A 26044-nucleotide genomic window follows, 5' to 3' on the forward strand; every position below is an offset into this window, starting at 1 on the left:
CCTCCGCTATCCGAGAAATAGTTGATATCAATCTTCATTGACATTCAAAATGGCATATATTATGAAAAGCTGGCTACTGCAAACGTGCGTAATTTCTCAGACTTGATTAGAGTTGGGGACTTCCTAGAAAGCGGCATCAAAGAAGGAAAGGTTAGCATGCAAACTATCAATCATGCTTTACAACCAGAGATGCTGAAAATTGAAGGTAAAGAGAAGGAAAATGCCTCAGTTTCCATGACTATGCAATGCCATCATGATCACGGGATCTTGCAAAACCATGCCATCTCTAACGCCCGCAACATGCATCTCCAGCCTCCTCGCCAACAAAGCAGTCACCATCAACATCATCAAGCACAAGTCGCTTCTCAACTGAGTGAATCACGTGAGCACCTACTGTGGTTCCAACGTTCAGATTTGAACGGCTCCATTTGACTTCATTTGAAATCTGAAGCACAAAAAATATCCCGCCTAAAACACAATCCCTAGCTCTACATCTCCTATAAATACTCGTATTTGGGAGAGTTGAGGGCAACTTTGGCCGCCATTGCTTCTAAAAAACACACACACCTGTTATATATTTTTTTTTACTCTTGAAGGGTTTTCATACATAAATCTTCCAGTTCATTTCTATCCGAGATTCGGGATATTTCGTTAGAGAGTGGATCTTAGACTATCGCCCCGTTCAATGCCCAACAAAAGGTAAAATTCGATCCTTTCTGATTTCAATTTTTTCCACTCTTAGGTTTCTCTTCTTCAGTTATGCTGGAATATGTTAGTAGAATTTTGATATCACATGCTTGGAAAGATTCCGTGTTTAGAAATTCTATCTGACGTTTGGTTCAATTACTTGGAAGAGTATATCATGTTTAAGTTTAGAACCATTTCTTGCATTTTATAATCCATGTATCATGTATTATTTTTGTGTTTCTTCAGTGTATTATTATGCTTTTGGTTTAGATTTTAACTGCTAGAAACACGATTTTAGGACTAATCACTATTTTACTAATTTATGTCTTAAACGAAAAGAAAGTGCCTCCTGTTGAATATTTAATGTGTCTATTTTCTGGTTTGAATGCTAAAATAAAAATATGGCTTTAAGTTATTCCAAAGCTTAGGTATTGTGCTCTTATGTTCTGAATGCATGTTCGAAATATGCTTTAGCTAAATGAGAATCCATGTGTAACTTATGAATATTATATCTCCATAGTTTTATACATGATTAAACTCCAGCATTTCTGTTAATCTAACAATAGTCTTAAGGGTGTCAGCATGTATCTTTGCTAGTTCTTTACTTTCTTCTTAATTGTAAGGTTAGGTACTACACTGTCAGAATTTGTAAAGTAATTTCTTGTACCATATGTGCCTTCTTTCTCTTTCTAAGATCCTGTTTAACTGTAGTTTTTATATCTAAAGTAACTTTAAAAGAGTTTACAACATTTTCTTGTCTGCCATTGAGTTAGTTTAAATTATATTTTGGGATGTTATTCAAATAAGGAAGGTAATTTTATTTTTTCCTAAAGTGAAACATTGTTTGAGAAACTTTCTGTTGGTATAAGTTAGATTTCTTTATATTTCTGTTGGTATAAGTTACATTTCTTTAAACAAATAAGTTTGCAATATGTAAAAAAATTGTTTAAGTATGAGTTTGCAATCTGTGTGCTTCTTCTCTGATTGTTACTTCTATTAAGAAGTATATGGTCCTTTCTAACTCATTCTTCCTTTTTCTTTCTTTCTTTTGTTTTGCATGAACACCGGAGCCGAAGAGTCCTATTTTAAGACTCAACGACACCGCACTATTACGTGGAGTCAACGTATATTTCATTTTCTTATTCCTGAGACAGCGACAGAAATTACTTTGGGATAGAGAGCTAGTCAATTGCTCTTTTGGAATTCCTATATTTCTCATTTCTCTTTTCTTTGTGTTTGATGAAGTTTAAACATGTGGTTGTGCGTTGGAATCTTTTTTTGGTATTTGACAACTTTATCTATATGGTTTTTTTATAACATGCAACGTACCTTTTCACATAGGAGGTAACATCTAGATATTATGAAATCAGTAATTAACTTGTCAGCAGATTAGACTATTAGATTGGTTTGAAGGATTTAGCTGGTAGAATTTTGTCATCTAGATAAAGTGGATGTTTTATACTAAGTCCGAAGTCGGCAATGCTTTTAAAATAAGAAAACTACTTTCTACAGTTTCCTTTATCATTTTAAGAATTCAAGTTGACTTAGATTTCTTCACTTTAAATAGTTTTAAGAGTTAAAGTACTTTAAGTCTTCATCCCTCTCTAAATCAAAGAGTTTCTTTAAATACAGAGACCCAAATTTGCTTGGACTACTTAAATAGATATGATAATAGAAAGATTTTGCTACAATCTAAAAGGTTTAAGTTTTAAGTCTTCACGCTAAGCCGACTGCTTTGAGATATAATTATGCTATCTTAAATTTTAGTTCAGTTAACTATTTATCTTTCACCTGTATTTTTGAACACGCTCATTTATATTTTACACTTAGCATCTATTAACCTAAGTTTGACCGGTTAACCGTAATTGACGGATCATATAAGGTGCCTTCATAACCTTCCCTATAGGATTAATTAGAACCCTTACCTAGAATTTCTAAGGTTAAGCAGACCGTAAAAAATAGAGTTAACTTTAAGCACTTTAGCTAAAATTGGTGTCCTAATTCACCGTTAAAATAATTAGGTGGCGACTCTTTTAATCAATTAAACCTCGGTCTATCCCAATATGTTATACTCTAGTTTGACCCGTGTTAAAATGGGGTATAACACTGAGTCCGTTCATCACGGTGAAAATAACAACATAGCGCTCGGTGATGAGGTACCGCCCATTGATCCCGTCAGAATTCCAGTCACGGACCCGTTTGACGCTAACTCACATGTGGTTATCGACACAAATCTGCCTACCAACCCCGAGAATAGCGTCCGTGGTGGAGCCCAATCGAAAGCTCAAAATACACAAAACAACAGAGGAAACGGGATCAATTTACGGATGATCTTCGAAATGTTACAGGCTCAACAGGCAGCGATAGCTCAGTTACAGAATCAAAGCCACACACCGAGCAGAATTGAACCTGATTCGTCCTGGGAAGTCACCCGTAGGGACGAACCGGTTAGGTCGAATGAAAACGAACCGGGGACTAACCCCGAGATCATAAAAATGCTCGAGGAACTGACAAAACGGGTAGAATCATGGGAGAAAAAAATGGAAGCAAATGACAAAAAGGTGGAAACCTACAATTCCAGGCTCGACCAAATCTCAAGAGCACCCGGCGATACTGAAAGGCCTGGACTCCAAGAAGTTCGTGCAAAAACCATTCCCTCCGAGCGCGGATCCAAAGCCGATCCCTAAGAAGTTCCGCATGCCCGAGATTCCTAAATACAACAGAACGACCGACCTAAACGAGCATGTTACCTCCTACACATGCGCCATCAAAGGGAACGACTTGGAGTATGATGAGATCGAGTCTGTCTTGTTAAAGAAATTCGGAGAGACCCTGTCAAAGGGAGCTATGATATGATATCACAACTTACCTCCTAATTATATTAACTCATTTGCTATGCTTGCAGACTCTTTCATGAAAGCACACGGCGGGGTTATCAAGGTCGAAACCAGGAAGTTGGACCTTTTCAAAGTAAGACAGAAGGATAATGAAATGCCCAGAGAGTTTGTGTCCCAGTTTCAAATGGAATGAATGTATCTGCCACCGGTCGCTGATGATTGGGCCGTTCAAGCTTTCACCCAGGGGCTCAATGTTCGAAGCTCGGTGGCTTCACAGCAGTTGAAGAAAAACCTGATAGAATATATGGCTGTTAGTTGGCCCGACGTGCATAACCGGTATAAATCAAAAATCAGAGTCGAAGATGATCAACTTGGGCCCCCTTCGGGGTCCTTTTATCCTGTCAGAACCATCGATAGAGTCAAGAGAGATATCGACCATGAACCGAGGTCAAACAGGGATCGATATCAACCATACAATGGAGACCGAACAAGTAGTAGGTCCCGGCGGAATTCTATGCGAAATGAAAGGAGAAGGGATCGAGGTCAGAGCAACCGGGGACTCATGAGAAAGAACAGTTCCGATAGGCCTATCGGGCCTAAGGAAGCACCGAGGTTATCGGAATACAACTTTAACATCGATCTACCACCATTGTGTCACCTATCGGACGCATCAAGGACACCAAATGGCCTCGACCTCTACAATCTGATACATCCCAAAGGGATCCCACCATAATGTCCAAATATCACGGCACTCATGGCTACAGAACAGAAGACTGCCGACAATTAAGAGAAGAGGTGGCCCGGCTGTTCAACAACGGGCATCTCCGATCGGGCCAAGAACCACTTCATGAACAGGGATTCTAACAAGAAGACCGAGCAGGAGGAACCTCAGCACGACATTAACATGACCATCGGTGGGGTCGACATTCCCCAGGGGCCGATGCTGAAATACGCCAAGGTATCCATCACAAGGGAAAAACGGACTCGAGATTACATACCGGAAGGAACCTCGTCTTTCAACAACGAAAATGCTGAAGGGATCGTGTAGCCCCACAGCGATGCACTGGTAATATCGGTACTCGTAAATAAATCTCGAATTAAGTGTGTGTTAATTGATCCAGGTAGCTCAGCCAACATCATCAGATCAAGGGTCGTGGAACAACTCGGCCTACAAGACCAAATCGTGCCTACGGTCCGAGTCCTGAACGGATTAAACATGGCATACGAGACCACTAAAGGGGAGATAACATTACTGGTGAATGTCGTCGAAACTGTGCAGGAAGCCAAGTTTTACGTAATCGAGGGGGATATGAGATAATGCTTTGTTCGGGAGGCCATGGATTCACAACATGAGAGAATTTCCCTAGACACAGCACCAGGTGCTAAAACTCCCAAAACCCAGCGGAGTCAAAACAGTTTTGTCACGCCCCAAACCGAGGGACATGACCGGCGCCCGACCGAGTAGCCCCAGTCAAGCGGACCTGGGTGCCTTTCCTATCCCACGTGTTACCCCGTATTTTCATTGCTCATTAATCAAGGAATTAGCCATTTATAATTAAAACACCTTTTTACAAAACATACATAACATACATGGTTACTTAATGAGGTTTACAACTTACATCGCCCAACATCCAAAATACATATTTACATAAGTTCGTAACCCACATTTACTGTCTACGGAGCCTCTAAGGATACAAAGGATGATACAATACTTGCCGGTAACAAGGCTCCGGCTATACCTTACACAAATACCCAAAACATGACTCCGGAATAAAAGCGGCATGAGCCACGCAGGGCCCCGAGAGGGAAGGGGCTCACCAATACAGCTGACGGAAAGTGAAGGGGAGCTACGGTCGGTGGACTGGAGTACCTGCTATGGATCCACCTACAATCATAACACGAATGTAGCGCCCCCGGCAAAAAGGGACGTCAGTACATTTGAATTGTACTGGTATGTATGAACAAACCTTGACCTAAGCAAACTCAAACAACACACAAGTAACAAGTAGTAATAGAATCAACAATCAAATACACATGAAAGGAAACAATCAAGCCAAACAAGTTTACAATCTCTCCATTTCCCCTTCAACATTTTCACATCAATGATTTCACAACTTTCTCATATTTTTCATTTCAATAGTGATTTCGATCACTTTCCACCCTTATTACCTCGGCCACCCTTATCACCCCAACCCACAATTTATCATTTTGTGTTACGGCGCACAACCCGATCCCACCGGACAATCACCTTTCACCAACAACACAACAACAACAACAACAATTCACAAAGAACAACAACAACAATTCTCAAGGAATAACAACAACAATTCACAAGGAACAACAACAACAATTCTCAAGGAATAACAACAACAATTCACAAGGAACAACAACAACAATTCACACGGAATCTCCATAACCATCAATACCATTTCCATCATACTCAACAACTCATATGCATTTTATGTACAACGATAATTTTCCACGACAAGCCATACATGTTATTACCACAGCTGTTCCGATTGCATCAATTACTATTCCTTCCATCATTTGTTTCACAATTATTACCACATAGCAGATTCACAATCACATACCTGGTTCATTGCCAATTACTTACACTATCTTATCGAAAGACATAACCACAAACACTCAACCGTACCAATTACAAGAATTCCACAGACAATCCATGTAGAAATCACATACCAAGCACTCAAACACCAAACAAGGTGATTTTACAAAGGTCAAAGTTAGCCATACATACCTCGTTTAAGCTTTCCTTAATTTACTACAACGTTCCGGAAATTCTAGCAATTCCAATCTAACATGAGACATAACAAAATTTAACACAAATTAGAAAGGTATTCATGGTTTCAGCTCATTTGAGCATTTTATCAAATACTAGTTGAGCATCTTAGTTTCAAATCGCTTTTTCAAGGTTTTTCCTTCATTCCCTAACCAAATCTTTACTTATTTATGTTAAACAATCTTCCCACAAACCTAATTTGTACATGCATGTATACATAATGGTATTACACCCAAGAATCATACCTCAATACCCCATCTCATACCCCAAACTCGAAATTAAAGCCTAATGTATAGAATCTTACCTCTTGGATGAAGAACTTATGAATGGGCTCTTTGATTCTTGAAAGTTGATGCAAGGTTTAGATGATTATGAAGCTAGACCTCTCCTTTCTCTCTCTATATGCTCTCATCTCTCTCTAAAATCAGTAAGAAATGACCCCAAAATGAACCCCAAAGCCTATATATTGGAATGGGGTCGGGTTATAAAAATTAGAAAATTAACCCTCCGATGTCGGGTCTGCTATAGCAGAACGGACCGCAAAACGAGAATGCTGGCCGCATAATGCACCGCAAAATCGGCGCCCAAAACTGGGCTACACTGGCCCAGTTTGCGACAGAAATGCGACCGCAAAGTCTGAAATGCGACGGGTTTTGCGGTCGCAGATTTGACACAGGATCGCATTTTCCAGCCTTTGGTAATTTGATCATAACTTTGCGTAGGAATGTCCAAATGACGAACGGTTTGAAGAGTTGGAAAATAGACTCGAAGACCTTTCATTTTATAGGTTATTTATCACATAAAACCTTACACATATTTAGATATGATCATTCAAAGTATGGACTAGTGCAAGCTCATTTGGAATTTTAGCCTATTATGAACTTTTCCAATTTTTCTTAGACTTGGGCCTTTCCTTAGACCCCAAAATTACTTACCATAAGACTTATACACATATTTACCAAATCCAATTGATGTACACCATGTTAATAGCATATATAAAAAAATATTATAATAAGCCTACGTGGCACCACGAGATCCCCGGTTACTTAGCAAAATTTTCCGGGGCCTTACAAGTTTTTGGGGAACAACCGGCAGCCAAGGAAATATTCGCGGTCGATGAAGTGATACCGGCATCTACCCTTTCAACATCGGAGGATCCGAACCGAATAGTCAAGGACGGAGCCAAATAGCAATCATCGATACTAGCCTCGGCAGTATCGAAGGAACGAGGGGTAGACGAGGACGATGACTATGGAGTCCCCAGATCTTTTATAGTCCCCGATGATTCCGACACCACTAAATCGACGGTCGAGGAGCTGGAACAGGTCATATTGATTGAGCATCTACCCGATCAAAAGGTATGCCTAGGCACGGTGTTATGTCCCGAGCTCAGGAAAAAACTCATTCAATTTCTTATATCTAACATATATTGTTTTGCTTGGTCCCACCTTGATATGACAGGGATCCCGCCGGAGATAATCACCCACAAGCTAAACCTGGATCCAAAATCCAATTGGTTAAGTAGAAGAGGAGACCCCAGTCCGAGGTCAAGCATGCTTTTATCAAGGACGAGGTATCTAAACTCCTTAAAATAAGGTCCATTCGGGAGGTTAAATACCCGGATTGGTTAGCAAACGTAGTGGTAGTCCCTAAAAGGGGAATAAATTGAAAATGTGTGTAGACTATAAAGATTTAAATAAGGCATATCCCAGGGACTGCTTCCCTTTGCCCAACATCGATCGCATGATCGATGCCACGGCCGGCCACAAGATCCTCAGTTTTCTCGATGCCTATTCCGGGTACAACCAAATACGGATGAACCCGGACGATGAGGAAAACCCTCATTCATCACTATGTATGGCACATATCAACGCCTAGTAAACCGAATGTTCGAGGAACAAATAGGAAAATCAATGGAGGTTTACATTGACGATATGTTGGTTAAGTCCCTGCAAGCAGATAACCATTTAAAATATTTGCAGGAAACATTCAGCATATTGAAGAAGTACAATATGAAGCTGAACCCGAAGAAATGCGCGTTTGGAGTCGGATCAGGTAAATTCCTCGAATTCATGGTATCCAACCAGGGAATCGAGATCAACTGCGACGAGATCAAAGCCATCGAAGATATCACGGTTGTGGACAACATGAAGGCCGTGCAAAGATTAACTGGACGTATAGCCGCCTTGGGGCGATTCATCTCGAGGTCCTCCGATAGGAGCCACCGATTCTTCTCGCTACTTAAGAAGAAGAAGAATTTCTCATGGACCCCGGAGTGCCACCAGGCCTTGGAAGAACTCAAGCAATATCTATTGAGCCTGCCACTACATCAAACGCCAAACACAGACGAACAACTATACCTGTACTTGGCAATATCAGAGATAGAGGTAAGCGAAGTCCTAGTCCGGGAAGAGAAAGGTATGCAATTTCCAATTTACTATGTTAGCAGGACTCTAGCGAGGCCGAAACAAGTACCCTCACCTAGAAAATTGGTGCTCGCTTTGCTAAGCGCCTATAGGAAGCTGACACCATATTTTCAATGTCATCCTTTATGTGTTGTGACTACTTACCCATTACGAAATATAATGCATAAACCCGAGCTCTCGAGATGATTGGCCAAATGGGATGTGGAGATCAGTGGGTACGATATTGAATATCGACCCCGGACCGCTATTAAATCTCAAATTTTGGTAGACTTCGTGGCTGAATTTACACCGGCCCTAATACCTGAGGTCGAAAGAGAGTTTTTGGTAAACTCAGGGACGTCTTTGGTGATCTGTACCCTCTTTATAGATGGCACCTCGAACGAAAAAGGGTCCGGACTCGGCATCGTATTGAAGCCACCAACAGGCTATTTAGGCAATCTATTAGGTCTGTAAAATTGACTAACAATGAGGCCGAATATGAGGCCATGATTGCAGGTCTCGAACTAGCTAAAAGCTTGGGGGCGGAGGTGATCGAAGCTAAGTGCGACTCCCTCCTCATGGTGAACCAAGTTAATGGGACGTTCGAGGTCAGAGAAGAACGAATGCAAAGGTAACTGGATAAATTGCAGGTAACATTACATCGATTCAAGGAGTGAACTTTGCAACACTTACCTCGAGATCAAAACAGCGAGGCCGAAGCCTTTGTTAACTTAGGGTCGTCGGTCGAGGACGACGAGTTCAACTCGGGGGCAGTCGTACAACTCATGAGATCGGTAGTAGAAGAAGGTCATGCCGAGATAAACTCAACGAGCCTAACTTGGGACTAGATAAACAAATATATAAAATATCTGAAGACCGGGAAACTGCGCTCGGATCCAAAAGAATCGAGGGCCTTGCATACAAAGGTAGCCCAGTTTAGTTTGTCCAAAGACGAAACCCTATTCAGAAGAACATTCGATGGCCCGATCGCAATATGTCTAGGTCCAGGAGATATCGAGTACGTTCTGAGGGAAATCCACGAAGGCACCTACGGAAATCATTCAAGCGCCGAATCATTGGTTCGAAAAATAATTAGAGCCGACTACTACTGGATCGATATGGAAAAGGACGCGAAGGAGTTCCTACGAAAATGTGATCAATGTCAAAGACATGCTCTGATTATTCATCAACTCGGGGAGCTGCTGCATTTGGTTTTGTCACCATGGTCGTTCAAGAAGTGGGGAATGAACATCGTTGGCCCCCTTCCATGGGCACCCGGTAAGGCTCAATTTATATTATTTATGACTGACTATTTTTCTAAGTGGGTGGAAGCCATGCATACGAGAAGGTCAGGGAGAATAAGATCATCAATTTCATTTGGGACCACATCATATGACGGTTTGGAATGCTAGCCAAGATTGTGTGAGATAATAGGAAACAATTCATCAGCAGCAAAGTGAGCAAGTTTCTCGAGGACCATAAGATCAAAAGGATCCTATCAACACCCTATCAACCTAGTGGGAATAGACAAGTAGAATCGACCAAAAAACCGTACTCCAAAACCTCAGAAAGAGGTTAACCGACGCCAAAGGAAAATGGAAGGAAATCCTACCCGAAGTCTTATGGGCATACCGTACGACCTAGAAGTCCAGTATCGTATTGGGGCCACCCCATTCTCACTGGTTTATGGCGCCAAAGCTCTAATACTTGTCGAACTGGGGGAACCGAGTCTCAGGTTTCGATATAAAACTGAAAGGTCCAGCAAAGAGGCCATGAATACAAGCCTGGAACTGTTAGATGAAAGGCGCGAAGCCGCCATAGTCCAGTTGGCTGCCCAAAAACAACGGTTTGAGAGGTATTACAACCGAAGAACCAACCTTTGACACTTCAATGTTTGGGACTTGGTATTAAGGAAGGTTAGACAAAACACCCATAATCCGAACGAAGGGAAGTTGGGACCGAACAGGGAAGGTCCGTATCAAATTATCGAGATCACGAGAGAGGGGTCCTACAAACTCGGAGCAATGAACGACGAGCAACTACCGAACAACTAGAATATAACTCACTTGAAACAATATTCTGCTAAGGTACGACCCCATTCATTCCTTTTATTTACATTTTGAACTAACACTTGCAGGTAACCAACAAGGAATGATACAGTTTTTAGGCCTAAAAGCATGCGTTGCACTCTTTTTCCCTTGAACCGGTTTTGTCCCAAATGGGTCTTCTGGCAAGGTTTTTAACGAGGCAACAGTGGATCCTGCTAACTTAGAATCGAAGGCCGGTCATGAATCAGTGTCATAGATCGTATTATCTATATTCGAGACTTCTCTATGATCAACCTCGAACACTGGGGGGCATTACCCTCGGATAACGACTTTAGCAAGGAAGGAAACTTTGTGATTGAACGGTCTCGGCTCGATCGGTAGGATTCACTGTAAGGGCCAAATGGTCAAATGAACTGTTGCCACATAGACTGCTCGAGACCCGGCACAAAGCTTGTACACATGTGTAACTATTACGCACAAGAATAAAAAGAAGTCTCTACCTTACTGATAAATATATTCTCTTAAAAATTTTTCTTTTTTTTTAAAGGAATTTCCTACATCCAATCCCCTAACGGTATCGAGCCCAAGGGCCGCTTTAATTCGGGTTCAAACGATCGCTCCCACTCGGGACTGCAATCCAAAGACAATCTCGGATGGCCCGGGCTATCAGAGCCTGGGGAACAAGACCTATTAAGCAACGCTTGAACCTTAAAGGCTACGACCATCCCCATTCGTGGATTGTTATCTTAGGCAAGCCCAGATAACTCAGGGTAACTGTTACAAACCATATTTACATACGTTAGTTCATGCCATAGGGTCGTCGACGTAAATCCATGAAGAGATTATCTTTGAGATGATAAGAGATTAATCTTATTGGTCTTAAATGATACAAAGGTGTATAAGGGTGGTTAACAAGTATTAGAAGTTAAACGAATCAAGGATGTTGTCAGCCGTATTTTTGGGTAAACCTAGGGGTTCTTAATACTCTGAAGAGGTCGTATTTTAAGGTATATGAATCATAAAATATCCATATCATAGTCTTGAAGTCAAACGAGTTATGAAACAAAAGTCGACAAGAGTTGTTGCAACTTAAGTTCATAGTTTTACTTAAACTTTAGGTCAAATATTATTAAGCTTTTCTCCCAATATACTTGGAATTACGGGGTGATCTACCCACCAAATTGAAGATCTATGAGTCTAGTTTCCAACGCATTAAACCTTTTATCAATACGACATTGGAGTAGAGAGATATTTGCGTTTTCGTGAGACTGCGCCAAGCACCTCTCTATGGGACCCACTTAGGCGGTTTAAGACATTTGGATCTATATAGGACGCCTCCAACCCGTTTTAAGTCATTTATTTTCACTATTTTCAGACCTTAGAACCCTAGGAACACCCTCTCAAGGTTCTCTCAAGATTCAAGACCCAAACAAAGGGCAAACAACACAAATCAAGTGTCGGGAATCCCGTGGCGCTAGTAAGTCTCTTGTTCTTCTTGTTGTTGCTCATTTTTGTGTTGTTCCAGCTCGTGTGGGAGGTTGTTTTAAAGGGTTTATGTTCTATAAATACTCCCTCAAGTTCTTAATATCAACCCTAGGTGATTTCAAGCCTTCTAAAGTGATTCTAGTGCCAAAAAGAAACACTAATTGATTGCTAGTTTCGCTTCCTTGTTGTTGTGGCAGAATTGGAGGGATATTTCGTGGAGAATTAAGGTCAAATTGGAGTTGTTCTTTCTGTATAAAGGTAAGGAACCTCTTAATCTATATGTATTTAAGATTATCCAAGTTACGGCTAAGTCATTGAAGCTAGAACTTGTGAAATATATATCGAAAGGCTTGGTAGTAATGTTATCGGTTGGTGGACTGTTTTGGGATGCTCAATATGATTATTATTGATGTTGTTTGGTTGGTGATTGTTTGGATTGTGTGAAGTCATATATATTAGGGGAGGTGTTTGTCCGTTTCATCGTAAAATAGGTTGTGGTCGATACATTAATAGTTATGACGCTTGAAATGGTAACTATAGTACGTTTCTCTTATTGTAGACTAAGGAGTCGTGAAAATTGCATAGCTTGAGATTGGGGCAGTATATACAAAGGTATGTGAGGCTATCCCTTTCCTCTTTTGCACGACTCCGATTGTACATAATGTAATGAACGAGCTTCCAAAGATACTCTACTCTTAGAAGCTAGCAGTACTTACATTGTTTCCCCTCTTATGGAACGATTGATGTTGATGTTGCTTCTCTTATTCTTATGTTGTCAATGTTATTGGTACTTCCTGATTCTTATAAGGTTCATGGTGAAGAGTTAGTCCTAATAACGTGTACAGAGGATACCGACCTTACGTCACTCTGAAAGGTTTAGAACGTGAGTTCATGAGTCGAGCATGCATTATATATATGTATCTATTTTACTCTACCGAGCCGCGCTATAGTCGGCCGGGTACGGCACCTATTGTGCAACCACTGATCAGTTGGGTTTTACCGAGCTCCACGTGGCCGGGTACGTTTTTACCGAGCCTATTACGGCCGGGTACGATATGATGATGATGATGCCCACAGAGGCGTATGTTTTAAAAGTTTATGTATATATACATATGTATTACGCATTTCATGTCAGTAGCCCTTAGAGGTACCCAGATGTTACAGGTTGTTTATTCTCTATCCCTGCTTACATTACTGTTCGTACTTATGGTTTCCCTGCCTTACATACTCAGTACTTTATTCGTACTGACGTCCTTTTATTTGTGGACGCTGCATGTCGTGCTGCAGGTCCTGATAGACAGGCAGGCGCAGCTCCCCCACCATAGTAGGCTGTCCAGTTCAGCGGTGATTGGCGAGATCCCTTCTTCGGACTTGCCTTGGTCTTGGTATGCATTTTTGTTATAGATATTATGGGTATGTCGGGGCCCTGTTCCGGCTATGTTGCAACACTTATGTTCCTTTAGAGGCTCATAGACAGGTGTCGACTCATGTATAGTTTGGTAGGCCTTGTCGGCTGGTTTTTGTTGTATAGTCTCTCATGGTAGTGTGGTAGCTCGTACCTTGTATATAGTTTCTTGATTGTCTAGTCATCCCATGTTATGTATGTTCATGCCATCATATTTTATTGTTGGTTGTCCATGACCCATGTCTACCATTTATATTGATCTCGTCAGCCCTAAAAGATAATAAAGAAGGTTAGATAAAATGTATGTTGGTACTCGGTAAGTATGGCCGGGTGCTAGTCATGGCCCTCCGTTTGGGTCGTGACAGTAACAAGCCCACTGGGCTATACCCGAACTAAAAAGGCTACGGCCATACTAAAACGGCTCGGAGACATTCGAGACCGGTAACAAAAAACAAGGCCTTCGAAATTTCTTAACCGGTTCTAAAGGCTACCCTCGGAAAACTATAATCTTAAAAAATTACAAGTACTTTGGGGCAAAGTTTTCGGTCATACCAAACCCCCGCGATGCCTTAAACAAAATAATGTCGAAGGCAAGGCCTGTCCGAACCCACGAACATGACCTAACTATTTCATTCTAAGGCATTTCGATCTTTGCAAATTTAAATAATAAAGCAAAGAAAAACAAAACTCAGAGATTGTCGAAGGTAAAAAGAAGCCTTGTATTATATATACATATCATCTTTACAGAGGCCAAACGGCCATGGAAAAAAGTACAAAAGTACACAAGTACAAAAATACAAAAAAAAAGAAAAAGAGTACAAAAGTATAAGGTACTTAAACGGCCTGGTCTCCGCCGGATCCCGCCTCATCGCCAGGGTTTTCGGGGCCTCCTCCTTCCTCAGATTCGCTCGAATCCTCAGAGTATTCTTCATCCTATGGATAAGCCAACTTCTTGGCCTCGGCTTCGAGCCCCTTAGCACTCTCCATTTCAGCCGACAAGTCAAAACCCTGAGTATGAATTTCCTCGAGGGCCTCCCTTCGGGATTGTCGCTTCGCATGCTCGACGATATCCTTCATTCTATCCCGGGCCGCCTCGGCATCATCCTTATATTGGGCCACCATCTCGTCGGCATCGACTTTAATCACTACCGCCATCGACTTGGCCATTTCAAGCTCCTTGACCGGAGTTTCTCGATCAGAGACGGTCGAACTTAGCTGAGACTGGAGCTCTTCAATCTTTTTGGCCGACACCTCCGCCTTTCCTTTGCCGCTCGAAGCTGGACCTCAGCCGAAGCCAATTGCGCCCGGGAAGTTTCCTTTTTCAAGGTCACCGGTCCATCCTACCTCTCCATTCATCAGTCTCGTCCTTGACAGCATCAAATTCAGCTCGGAGCTGGTCAATCCGATCGATCTTTAGTTGGAGCTGTGGATTTTGACAATTAGTCACCGAATCTAGCTCATCGTCACTAACCTCAAATATTCTTGTTACCTGCTCGACCAAGTCAGCATGCTCCTTCTCATCCACCCCTAGCTCAGCTCGGAGGCTTTTAGCCTCCCCTTCACGTTGCTCGGTGAGAAGTTTGTAAGTATCTTTTTTCGCAGTGAGCCCCCGGACCTCAGCCTCAAGCTGGTTCAGCTCGTCCAGATATCGAAGAAAAGTCTCATGATGAAGCACCAAGGCCTACAGACACAAAGAACAATGTTATAATTATCTACAAATTAGTCTAAGTACACATTAAAAGTCATCAAGAGGTATCTGAAATTACTCGGTTTAGCGCCTATTGTGCTTTGTTGAACAGGCAGGGCGCGTCCACCTCATTTATCTTGGCTTGGTCTTCCTCGGTCACCAAACACCGAAGGTAACTGGCCACCCCTATGGGGGCAGAGAGGAACCGGGCATCTTCCGGAATGGAGTTGATAATTGATCACTTCCGGTCAGGATCCACACTCGGAGATGGGAACTGGTTGATTAGTTTTGGGCTTGAGGAAGGCCCTCTTATTCCCGAAGAAGGACTCTTCCTCGGCACTGCTAAGTCACCCAATCCGGTTGTCGCGCCCCCTTTTTCCTTTCCTCGCGGAGGGAATCGGGTTTATGACATTTTTTTGGACAACTCTTTCCTTTTGGGAAAGGGGTTTGCATTTTTTGAAGAGTCGCCACCTAACGATTTAAGGTGCGTTAGGGCACCTATAAGATTCATCTATAACTACGTTTGGTAGCCAAAGATAGGGTAAGGGCTTGAAATTATCCTAAGGGGAAGGTGTTAGGCACCCCTCAGGATCCACTAGTGTGGTTCCCGGCCAGACAGTTTTTGTGAGTTTGTACAATTAGCGGATAAACACGTATGACTCAAATAATAGGGGATTTAAGTTTAAGTACACAGGTGTTTGAAAAGCAATTAATGACAAAGCAAGATTTTGAAAAGAATTACAATCTAAGCATACTTGGGAATGTAAAGGGGTATCCTAGGTTTGTTTATAATATGGATCACATCAATGCAATACCCGATAATCACTCCTTGGAAAGGGGCTACGCGTGGCATTAGCGCACCGGTCATCATATCCATATCTACCCTTTTCCGCCCCGTGAAGGTAAGTAAAGCGAGGGTTGGTCTCGACCCTTATTGCATGCTGTTACCCGTCCCTTCCTATCAGTCCCGGAGGAGTTTAGGACTCCTATCCTATAAGAAGGAGGTTCTAGGCAGACCCTCAGGTTTAAAGGCAAAATACTAAGGCGACATACAAAACAAGTAGGACTTCAATTAAAAGGGGGCATGGAAGATAAACGAAAGGCTCAAATACACCTCCACAGGTAATACATATAGACAGCATGACTCATAACAATTAAAGTCTGAATTTAAATCCTATGCATGGTATTTAAATGATAACAACAGAACCAGATCTATTACATGACTAAGAAAAGAAGTCTGAATCAGGCTTGCCTACTGATTTTAACAGTTGATAATTTAACACTGATCGCAGAGACGGTTCTGGTTTTATTTAAAATTGATTACCCAAGGTTTGCCTAGGCGTAAAATAGTATGCAGCAGTTATTCAGAATTATTAAAAGACAGTTTGGAAATTATTTTACCCTAAGAGAATGATGTTCTAGTTGATACGAATGCAGAGATTATTACCAGTTATTTTAAACAGAATAATCAAGTGTGAAGCTATTTTTACCTCTTTTATAACCAACAGTTTACACTAAGTGTGAATGCAAATATGAATAAGATCCTAAAACATGGTATCTAAGATGCATGTATAAAACTCATGATGTAGAATTCCTAGAGCAGGATTTCTAAATCCATATGGCAGGATTGCAGAATTTCCTAAGAGCTGGATTTCTAAATGCACATGGCAGCGTAGAACATAATAGTAAAGTGCTAATTATTAGCAGATTTTAACACATGAGTTTGTATGGGTGCACATGCTGAAACAATAAACATGAGACCTGAGAGCATGATTTCTAATGCGTGTATGAACCCTAAGCATGGTTTCTATTGCGCAATTAGGAACATAAACCTAATAACATGTTTTCTACCCTTAACAACTATAGCATGCATATTTACCCTATCCCTTTTCACTAGCCAACCCCAATACTTGTTTACAACAAGTTATTACAGACCAACATTGAAATGAATTACATAAGTAGCAATGAAAATAAGAAGTTACACTATAGGAAGCCTGATTAGGACCTCCTCTCTGAGTTATGTAATCAATCACCTCAAGTGCCAAGATTGTTTCATAACTTTTTCTCATATCTAGGTGTGTCAGAGTTCCCTAAGGACCTCAAGGGATCCCGGGCAGTGCTCACACCCAGATTTCATAGCCAAGACAGAGTAAGTGCAGTGTGGAAAGGTCAGCTTTCATGTGTCCAAGTTCAGAGGGAGCTCAAGGGTCCCAAGGCAAGGCTCACACAAAAGGGGGGCAGAACCTAGTGTTCTAAGAGTATAGTGAAAGTGCAGGACACATGTCTGAAAAGAGTTTGTTAAAAAAAAACTGGACTGACAGGTCCCTTTTGAAAGCATTCAGTAATAGAAATGGTTGAAAGCAGTTGCATTAGTAAGACAGAGTCCAAACATTTCAGGGTAAGACCATACATAGCAAGTGAATGAATTCAGTAATCATACATGGGGTAAAAAGGGGTTGGGATACATATATATTGACTACAGACACCTGACCTCAGCAGAATATTAGGACTGGTAGGGACATGCTCAGAGATAGTTGGTCACTGCATAATCACAACCAGTCATGAAACACATAGAGAAGGGATAGGGGATTTGGGATTCATAATATGGTAAGTGCACAGTAGGTAAAGGAATACAATCGTCCAGGCATGCTTGAATCACATGAATTTAAAGGGAGGGGAATCACATCAACATGCTTAGATACAACAGGACCATAAGTAAAAGCATGCCAGGAATAAAAGAAACCGAAGCGGGAATAAAAACATGTTGTTGTTGAGTCTTTAAATTAAACTAGGACATACCAGTGAAGATAGAGGTAAACAAACTGAAAGAACCAAGGTTTGCAGATGATTAACCTTGGCTTGCAGCCGGCCAATAGTAATAGAAGAACACAGAATTTTCTTTAAGTAAGAGAGGGGTTTTTTTTAAAAGCCAAGTTCGTGTTTTGTTAATGAAAGACTTAGGGTATTTATAGCTTTGAAAATAGGTAGGTAGCAAGTAAAGGTTTAGCACAATTATGGAAGTAACCACAATTAGAATCCAATTAATACAAGTACTTCCTTTAATCAAGGAATTACAGCTTAGATGGATACTAACAGGGATAACTAAGGAAAGAAAATCAGTTGAGAAAGATTGGTTTTTACCATATAAGGGGAAATCAACTCAAATCCTCATCAAAGGTGTTAAAGACTACAAGAGAATACTTCTATGGTGTTGTGGTTTGATTAAGGGCTATTGCAAGCTAAGTTGGGATGGGGTTTCGAGTTTTAGCTACTTTCCAAGGTAGTTATAAAATATTCTTGATTATGCTTATGGTTAATCTTGTGTTTGTTGTGTTTTTTGAGTGAAAAACCATAAGATGCACTTGAAGGAACATGGGATACGGTTGTCTTTTTGGTTGGACTATTTTATAGTTAAAAATATGGTTTGTGGTGGCTGAAAATTGTGAGAAATAATTTGATTATGTTGGGCTGCTGTTGCTAAGCTTTCCTAGGTATTAATTAAGTTTATTGAAGAAGAAAAGATGAAAAACAAGTGATTGACGATCAAAATTAAGGTGCTAGACATATGGGGCTGCTTTGGAAGGCATTTTGTGGAGGTTTTAAACTAGAAATAATAAGGTACATATAAGTATGATGCTCTGAAGGTTATAAACTAATTTATGGAATAAGAGTTGGATTCAATTTATATCATGTTATGAGTAAAAGAAACGAGATTGCCGCTCAATATGATTGTTAAGATAATCAGAGAAACTCATATCGGATTATATCGTTGTTGTTGTTGGTGTTGGTTATAGTTGTTTTTGTTGGCTTGTTGATGATACTTAGTGGTCTTTGGGATGTATTAAAAATAGTGGAGTTGTTGCCCGATTTTCCTTAAGTCATGCGACTAGCCAAATATGATGGCACGACATTATATCACTACAAAAAAAACAGCATTTAGCGACGTAATTCAGCAACAAGAGATACTCCGTAGCTAGATAACGACGGATTAGCGACGTATTTTGTCGCTTGTCGCCAAATAAGCTACAAAAAGAATTTGCATAAAATATAGCGACGGAATAGCGACAAAAACCAATATTCGTCGCTAAAATTGGCGCTAAATATCAGCGCCTTTATTTTACCTACAAAATTAGCGACAAAGTGCGGCGACAAAAAGTAGTAAAATCTAGCAACAGATTTAGCGTCAAAAAATCCGTCGCTGCGTTCGTTTTATTTATCAAGACATTAAAGTTAAAAAATCCGTCGCTATTTTCCGTCGCTAATATCTAGTTTCATTAAAGTAAAATTTTATTAGTTATTATTAGCGACAGATATTAATCCATCGCTATTTCCGTCGCTACAATTCCGTGTAAAAGACAAAATTAACTTGGTCAAAAGACCGGCATTAGAACAATTAGGGCAACATCCTTCACTCCTCTCTATCAGACTCCTTCACTCCTCTTCAATAATGTGAATTTTCTTTCTTCAAATACAAAATATTGAGCGTGAATCTTGGGTTATTGTTTGAAAATTAGAAGAAAACTTTCGAAATTGCAAGATTTTTGCTGCATAACTCTGAAATTCAAAGTCGTATGTTGCTGCTCCGCAAGATTCTCAGGCGAAAGGGTAAATAAGCTTCTCAGACTTGTCGATTTTGTCTTCTGCTTTTATTTACTCTTTTCTTTGCATCTGAGGTTCAAGGCTGCCAAATGACTTGTTTTTTTGACTTGAGTATCACCTTCTCAAGCATTATGGTCTTGGATCCCCCTTTTTGTTTGCTTCCGCATGTTTTACTGGCTTCTTTTTGTTTTGTCCCTTCAAATTTTCTGAGTAGCTCTCGGCTATTGGGTGTTCCAAAATATTTTCCTGTTAATTGACATGCTTTGGATATTTTCAACCAACTGTGGGGAAGATTTTCCTAATTTCTCTATAACACGGCTATTGTATTTGGTTGTGGGTAATGGAATGTGGATAGGAGCCTCTATTCTTAGCTCTGTCTGCTTTGAATCGGCTCTATCAAGTAGCCTTTTTCTGGGTAATGTGGTTTAGTCGTATATAAAGGGTTCCCATATCCTTTATTACTCTTAAGATCATTTATGCTCTCCACAATTGAGACAAAGTGTATTATATATAACTACTTTTGGCTGTTCTAATATTACAAATGACAAATTATGGTTTAGTTTGGTCTTAAAATGAAAGGGCTTAAGAATTAAACTACTCCAGTATATTAGTGGCATGGCGGGGAGATTTCAGGGCGAGACAACCTAGAAGGCACATTGTAATTGGGTTTGAATGTAACTAGATGCCGTTACATAGTTTGACTACTGTGTGCAATCGAGGGAGTAATTACACTTTCTAATTTTAAAGTGGAAGGGAGCAATTATATTTGTCACACGCTAAGACTTATTTATATGTTCATAAGAAATTAATGCAACATTAATCCGGCGCATGGATAACAACCACACATGGCTAATATTTAGACCATATTCGCCAATTTGCATCAAAAGTAATAGTAGACCTACCAGTTTAACAAAAGAGCAAGTGGCTTTATATATAGACCATATCACCTTAAAAGATACACTAGAGAAAATGGTATTACATCTTTTCCAATTCCAGATTGTTGAGCTGAATATATGCTTAAAATACTTTGTAGAATTACAGAATTCCTACACCATTCAAGCGGATTATATAATCATTATGAAAGGTGCATCATTGTTTCAAGATCCAGTTTCCTCTGCTAATAATCCATTCTTTGAGCACCTTGTAAACTAGTTTTGTTTTCTACAACTGAAATTGTTTAATATAGTATGTCAACATGAATCACATATAACAAAGCAAGTGCATTAATTTTGGATTGTGGAAAAAAAATATTGTCCTTTTAGTTTTGAATTGTGAAGATTTTTGTCCTACTTTTGCATTTGCTATACACTAATTTATTTTTCCTTTGTTTGAAAATTTTCTTTGCAGGTCGACAAGAATTTATGTGGTAAAAGTTCTCGAAAAGATTCAGTTTTTATTAGTCTTCGTGCTTCATCCAAAAGGCATTTCAGGGTCTGGTGAGTTCTCATGTCCTTGTTCTATTGATTGTGCTTTTTTCTATTGCATTGGTTTAATTGAATAATTTATAAATTACATTTTGGGGCATTCTAATTTGTATCATTTTCGACTTATGCAATCCTCAATATATAGCATTTCATTTGTCTATTTGGGGTTCTTATTTTGGTCAAAGAAAGGAACTGAGCATTCCAAGATTTATTTTCATTCCAAGATTGGGGTGTTAGTAATTCTCATCTTATTCTAATGTCAACTTGTTATTCTTTTTAGAAAGCATGTCTTATTAAATAAAGAACTCTAAGGTCTTGTTTATTTTAATATTAAATAGGAACATGGACAATCTAGAGCGTGATTGGATGTACAAAAGGTTGGATGATCGAGGGGGTATTAATTCAAGTTTCATAACTGGTGTGAACAAGTTTCTCCAGTTTGCTTGTTCTCAGCGCAATCGCATGAGCGGTGACAATGTTAGATGTCCATGTAAAAAATGTCACAACATTAAATACTTGGATGTTGAAACTGTTAAATTGCACCTTTATCATTATGAATTTATTGAGAACTATTTTCTTTGGAAGTATCAAGGAGAAAAAAATGTGACCGGCGAGATGTCTTCTAGTGGTGATTTGCATGGTGGCGCTCATAATAGGCGAAACTGAGTGTAGCAGTACCCGCAGGCCGCGGACGCTCCTTACTATTTCTCCTACAGGGTTTAGTCCATACTTGTACTATTACTTTTGGTATATTTTTATTGATACATGGTATTCCTTTAAATAATGTCTTATAATTTGTTCAGGTTAGAGCGTTCATTTGAATACTCTGATTGTATAACTAAGTCTTTCAAGCATGAACTTGATCCTAATGGATTCAACTGGAAAAGCGTCTCAAATGAGACCAAAAATTTTTATTTTGGAGAATTCAAGGTATAATCTATCACAATTGGATTTAGAAAGTATATTAACTTCTATATGTAACTTATTAATGTTATTACTTTATAAAATTATTTCAGAAGGCTTTCTACTGGGATTCTTCAATTGATAGTGCGGTGTGGATCCAATGGGAGCGTAGGGCAGCAAAAAGATACAGTGATTTTGTTAGCAAACTAAAATCAAATGGGGTGCAACCGGAAACTATTCCGAATGATGTGTGGGAAAGTTGGTTGAGACTTTGGAAAGATCCTAAGTGTGTTGAAAAGTCACAAATAAAAGCAAAAAATCTTTGTGCTGGGAGCGGAGTTGCCACTGGGACTCACACAAGTGGCTCTATCAATGTTGGGGAGCATCGCAAAAGACTTGTAAGTGTATATAAAATATCTGAACCTTTAACCTTTTATGTATACCATTTCCTTCGATGGCCTTTCTCTTGTCATTATTATTATTATTATTGGCTTGTGATCTTTGCTGTTGTTGTACTTTCTCTAATTCTGTTTGTGGTGCTTGTGATTGAACATTTGCAATTTCAGTTAATTCTTGTTTTGGTATTGTGACCATTTTCTCAGCTTCTTGTTGAGGCAGGCTTTTAGATTTGGTTTTCATCATATGGGGTCTAAGCTTATTAAGACATAACTCAACTTGACTTACTACTTATACTAGTATTTCGTTTCTGTACATACGTTAGCTTTTACTACTAATTAACCGTAGCAAAGATGAGTTGGTTTTATTAAGCTGCTTCCTATTTAAGGCTCTCTTAGTGTTGGGACTTTCAAATTTTTCCAGTTCTCGAAATTCTTCTGGTTATTACCATTACTTTGTTGAGAGAAAGGTGTTCTGTTGTCAATTTGTATACTGTTAGGGTATTTTCCAGTGGTATTATCATGGTTTCATGCTCATTATGGAGGTGCTTTAATGGTGTATAGAGGCTGTCATATAAGCATGCTATGGATACTGCACCTTATATGTTTCTGGAGAATCCAATATCTACTCATGAGTCTCAGTACATACTTTGCTTTGATTGTTGGTTCTGCATTAGTTTTTATGTGCTTGAACATATTCTGGATCAATGGTTGTTGCAATGCAAGAGTTGGAATCCAATGTTTTCAATAGGATGGAGGATTACTTATGTGTACATGTGTGCTGCTAGGATGTTATCCAGTGGTATTGGTATGATTTCATACCCAATCTGGGGACGTGATGGTCGTACATATAGCTTCATTGAACTGCATTCATGGTTCATATGTATAGGTTCTTATTTGGCAGAAAGCAGGAGCTTATAGGAACTTCATGCTTAGGGAGTGCAATAAATCAGTTCCATAGGGTATTTTGAAGGATTATAGCTGGTATTCAGAGTTACTTGAAGGTGTAATTTATCATATTAGTATGCTATGCAGTGTCATGACACTATCTAGTGGTATTGGCATGGATACATGTCCAATCTGGAGGTGCTATGGGAGTGCAGACATAAGCTTTATGTTGCAGGATATGGCACCTAGTACATGTTATATAGATGTTTCTTGTCCTGAAATTCTTTCAAGATATGCAGGGAGCACAGAATTGATGACCACATTACCTCTTTCCTAGGGTGCTTTATGTCTGTGTCAATCTTTGTTGAGACTGATGAGGAAATTACCACTTATATTTCCCTAAATTTGTCCTTTTCTTAACTAGTTCAGATTTATGTATTCCATTAACTTTTTTCTACCTAGAGTGATTTTAACATTTATCTGAAGCTAGTTCAGATTTAGGGATACCTTCCATCTCTACAGTGATTTTAACATTCCAGGTTTTTGTTTTTCTTTTAGCCTGTAACAATAGCAGATAACAAAGTGAGTAACTTATTGTCTTAAGTTATCTTTTCCCAGCAGCCTTTGGCAATTCCTTTAAGTTGTTTCTTCTAGCTTGCTGAAATCTGGAGAATATATCTTTTAGCTTGCTGAAATTTCTTGTTTCCTTTGAACTTCTACTAATGTATTAATGTAATTAGTAAACTGTTTTTTTTCATTTGTCCAACTGTTTACATATTTTCTATCTTCTTAATTGAATAACTTTTGTATAGGCTGTTAAATGGTCGAGATCCAACACCAAGTGAGTTGCATTTGCACGTCCATACACATGGTAATGATGGAAAATCTTTTGTTGCTGAGAAATCCTGAATCGTACATGTAAGATAACTTTTTAATAATTGTATTGACTTTAATTTCATATATTTTTTTCATTTTGTAAATTGAATGTTCTTATTAACTCTACAGGAAAAATATCAGTAGATATTACAACAACAAATACAAACTCAATCTGATATTGATCAGTGTAAAACATATTATCAAGACGCGGGAGTAGAAAAGAAAAGAAGAGTATATGGTCTTGGATCTCAAGCAAAATGCTACTACGGGCCAAATCTTCATGGCTCTTTGGGATCCGATGCTACATCGTCAACAACACCTCCAAATGCTCAATCAACACCGACAGGGAATCTGGATGAGTTAGTGATGCGATTGATTCCTGCTCTGACAGATCATATAGTTCCTGTAATCGTTGAGCGGGTACGCGAATTAGTTTCCTTACCCTCGCATCAGCCAAATACTGATCTTACCAATCAAGATGTGGCACCTATAGTTCCAACATCTTCTACTGCTGGTAACATTGATGAGGTTCATGCATTGGGTTCGGATGATGACCGTAACTCTCCATCCACATAGTTAGTCTACTTTGTTTGGACTTTATTGTTGGTCCTTGTGGATTTTTTGTACTTAATTAATGATACTGTTATATGCATTATGCTATATATTTTGGACCTTGTTGAATATATTATTAATTTATATTAATATCAGTGACTTTTTATTATGTGTATTTAATAGCTTCTATGTAATATGCTTGAACAGAGTACATTTAAAATAATAAATAGAAATAATTTTAAAAAATCAGCAAAATATTAAAAATAAATTAGCGACGGATACTTTTCGTAGCTAAAATTATCGCGTGAAATTATATATTGCGACGAATTAGCGACAAAAGGTTTTTGTTGCAATACACGACTAGCGACGGACTATTTCGTCGCTATAAGAACAAACGACGAATTTTATTATGTATTGCAGCGACAATAGGCGTCAAAATAGCGACAGAAACAAGCTATATAGCGACGGTTATTTCCCTCGCTAACCTTTGCGACGGATATATGTCGTCGCTAATCCGTCGCTAATTCTGCGACGGTTTGGTAATTTTCGTCGCTATAAGCTTAGCAACGAGCATTTTAGTGACCAAAATGAATCCGTCGCTATTCCGTCGCTAAACAACTATAGCGACGGAATCCGGCCGTCGCTAAACGCTATTTTTTTGTAGTGTATGTTAACGGCAATATCATTTCACTTGTTGTAGATGCAAGAAGTTGTGTTTAGCTTGGTTGAGTAATAAGGAAGAGATCATACAGGTATGTTAAGGCTATCCTTTCTTTCTTTTTCGCATGATCTATACGACACGAACGAAACGAGCAAATACACAAATTCCATAAATGACTATTCATAGAAGTATTAGAGATGTCTATGTTCTTGAATTCCCATATGTCTTATTATTCTATCGTCTGTTCATGGGTCTCAGAAAATACGTAAATTGATAAAGTTTATTTCATGATTTTAATCAGAGGCAAAATGGTCTTATGACATTCCAAGAGATTTTATTGACGTACTTCTCATGCATTGCATTCATGTACATTGACCCATGACCAGATGGCG

General features: G+C 39.5%; 1 pseudogene; it reads left to right on the plus strand.

Annotated features, from left to right (window-relative positions):
- Positions 1-19691: 19691 nt before the first annotated feature.
- Positions 19692-25166, plus strand: LOC109217448 (annotated as a pseudogene).
- Positions 25167-26044: the final 878 nt, after the last annotated feature.

The sequence above is a fragment of the Nicotiana attenuata genome, unplaced genomic scaffold (assembly GCF_001879085.1).
Source record: "Nicotiana attenuata strain UT unplaced genomic scaffold, NIATTr2, whole genome shotgun sequence".
Taxonomy (NCBI): domain Eukaryota; kingdom Viridiplantae; phylum Streptophyta; class Magnoliopsida; order Solanales; family Solanaceae; genus Nicotiana; species Nicotiana attenuata.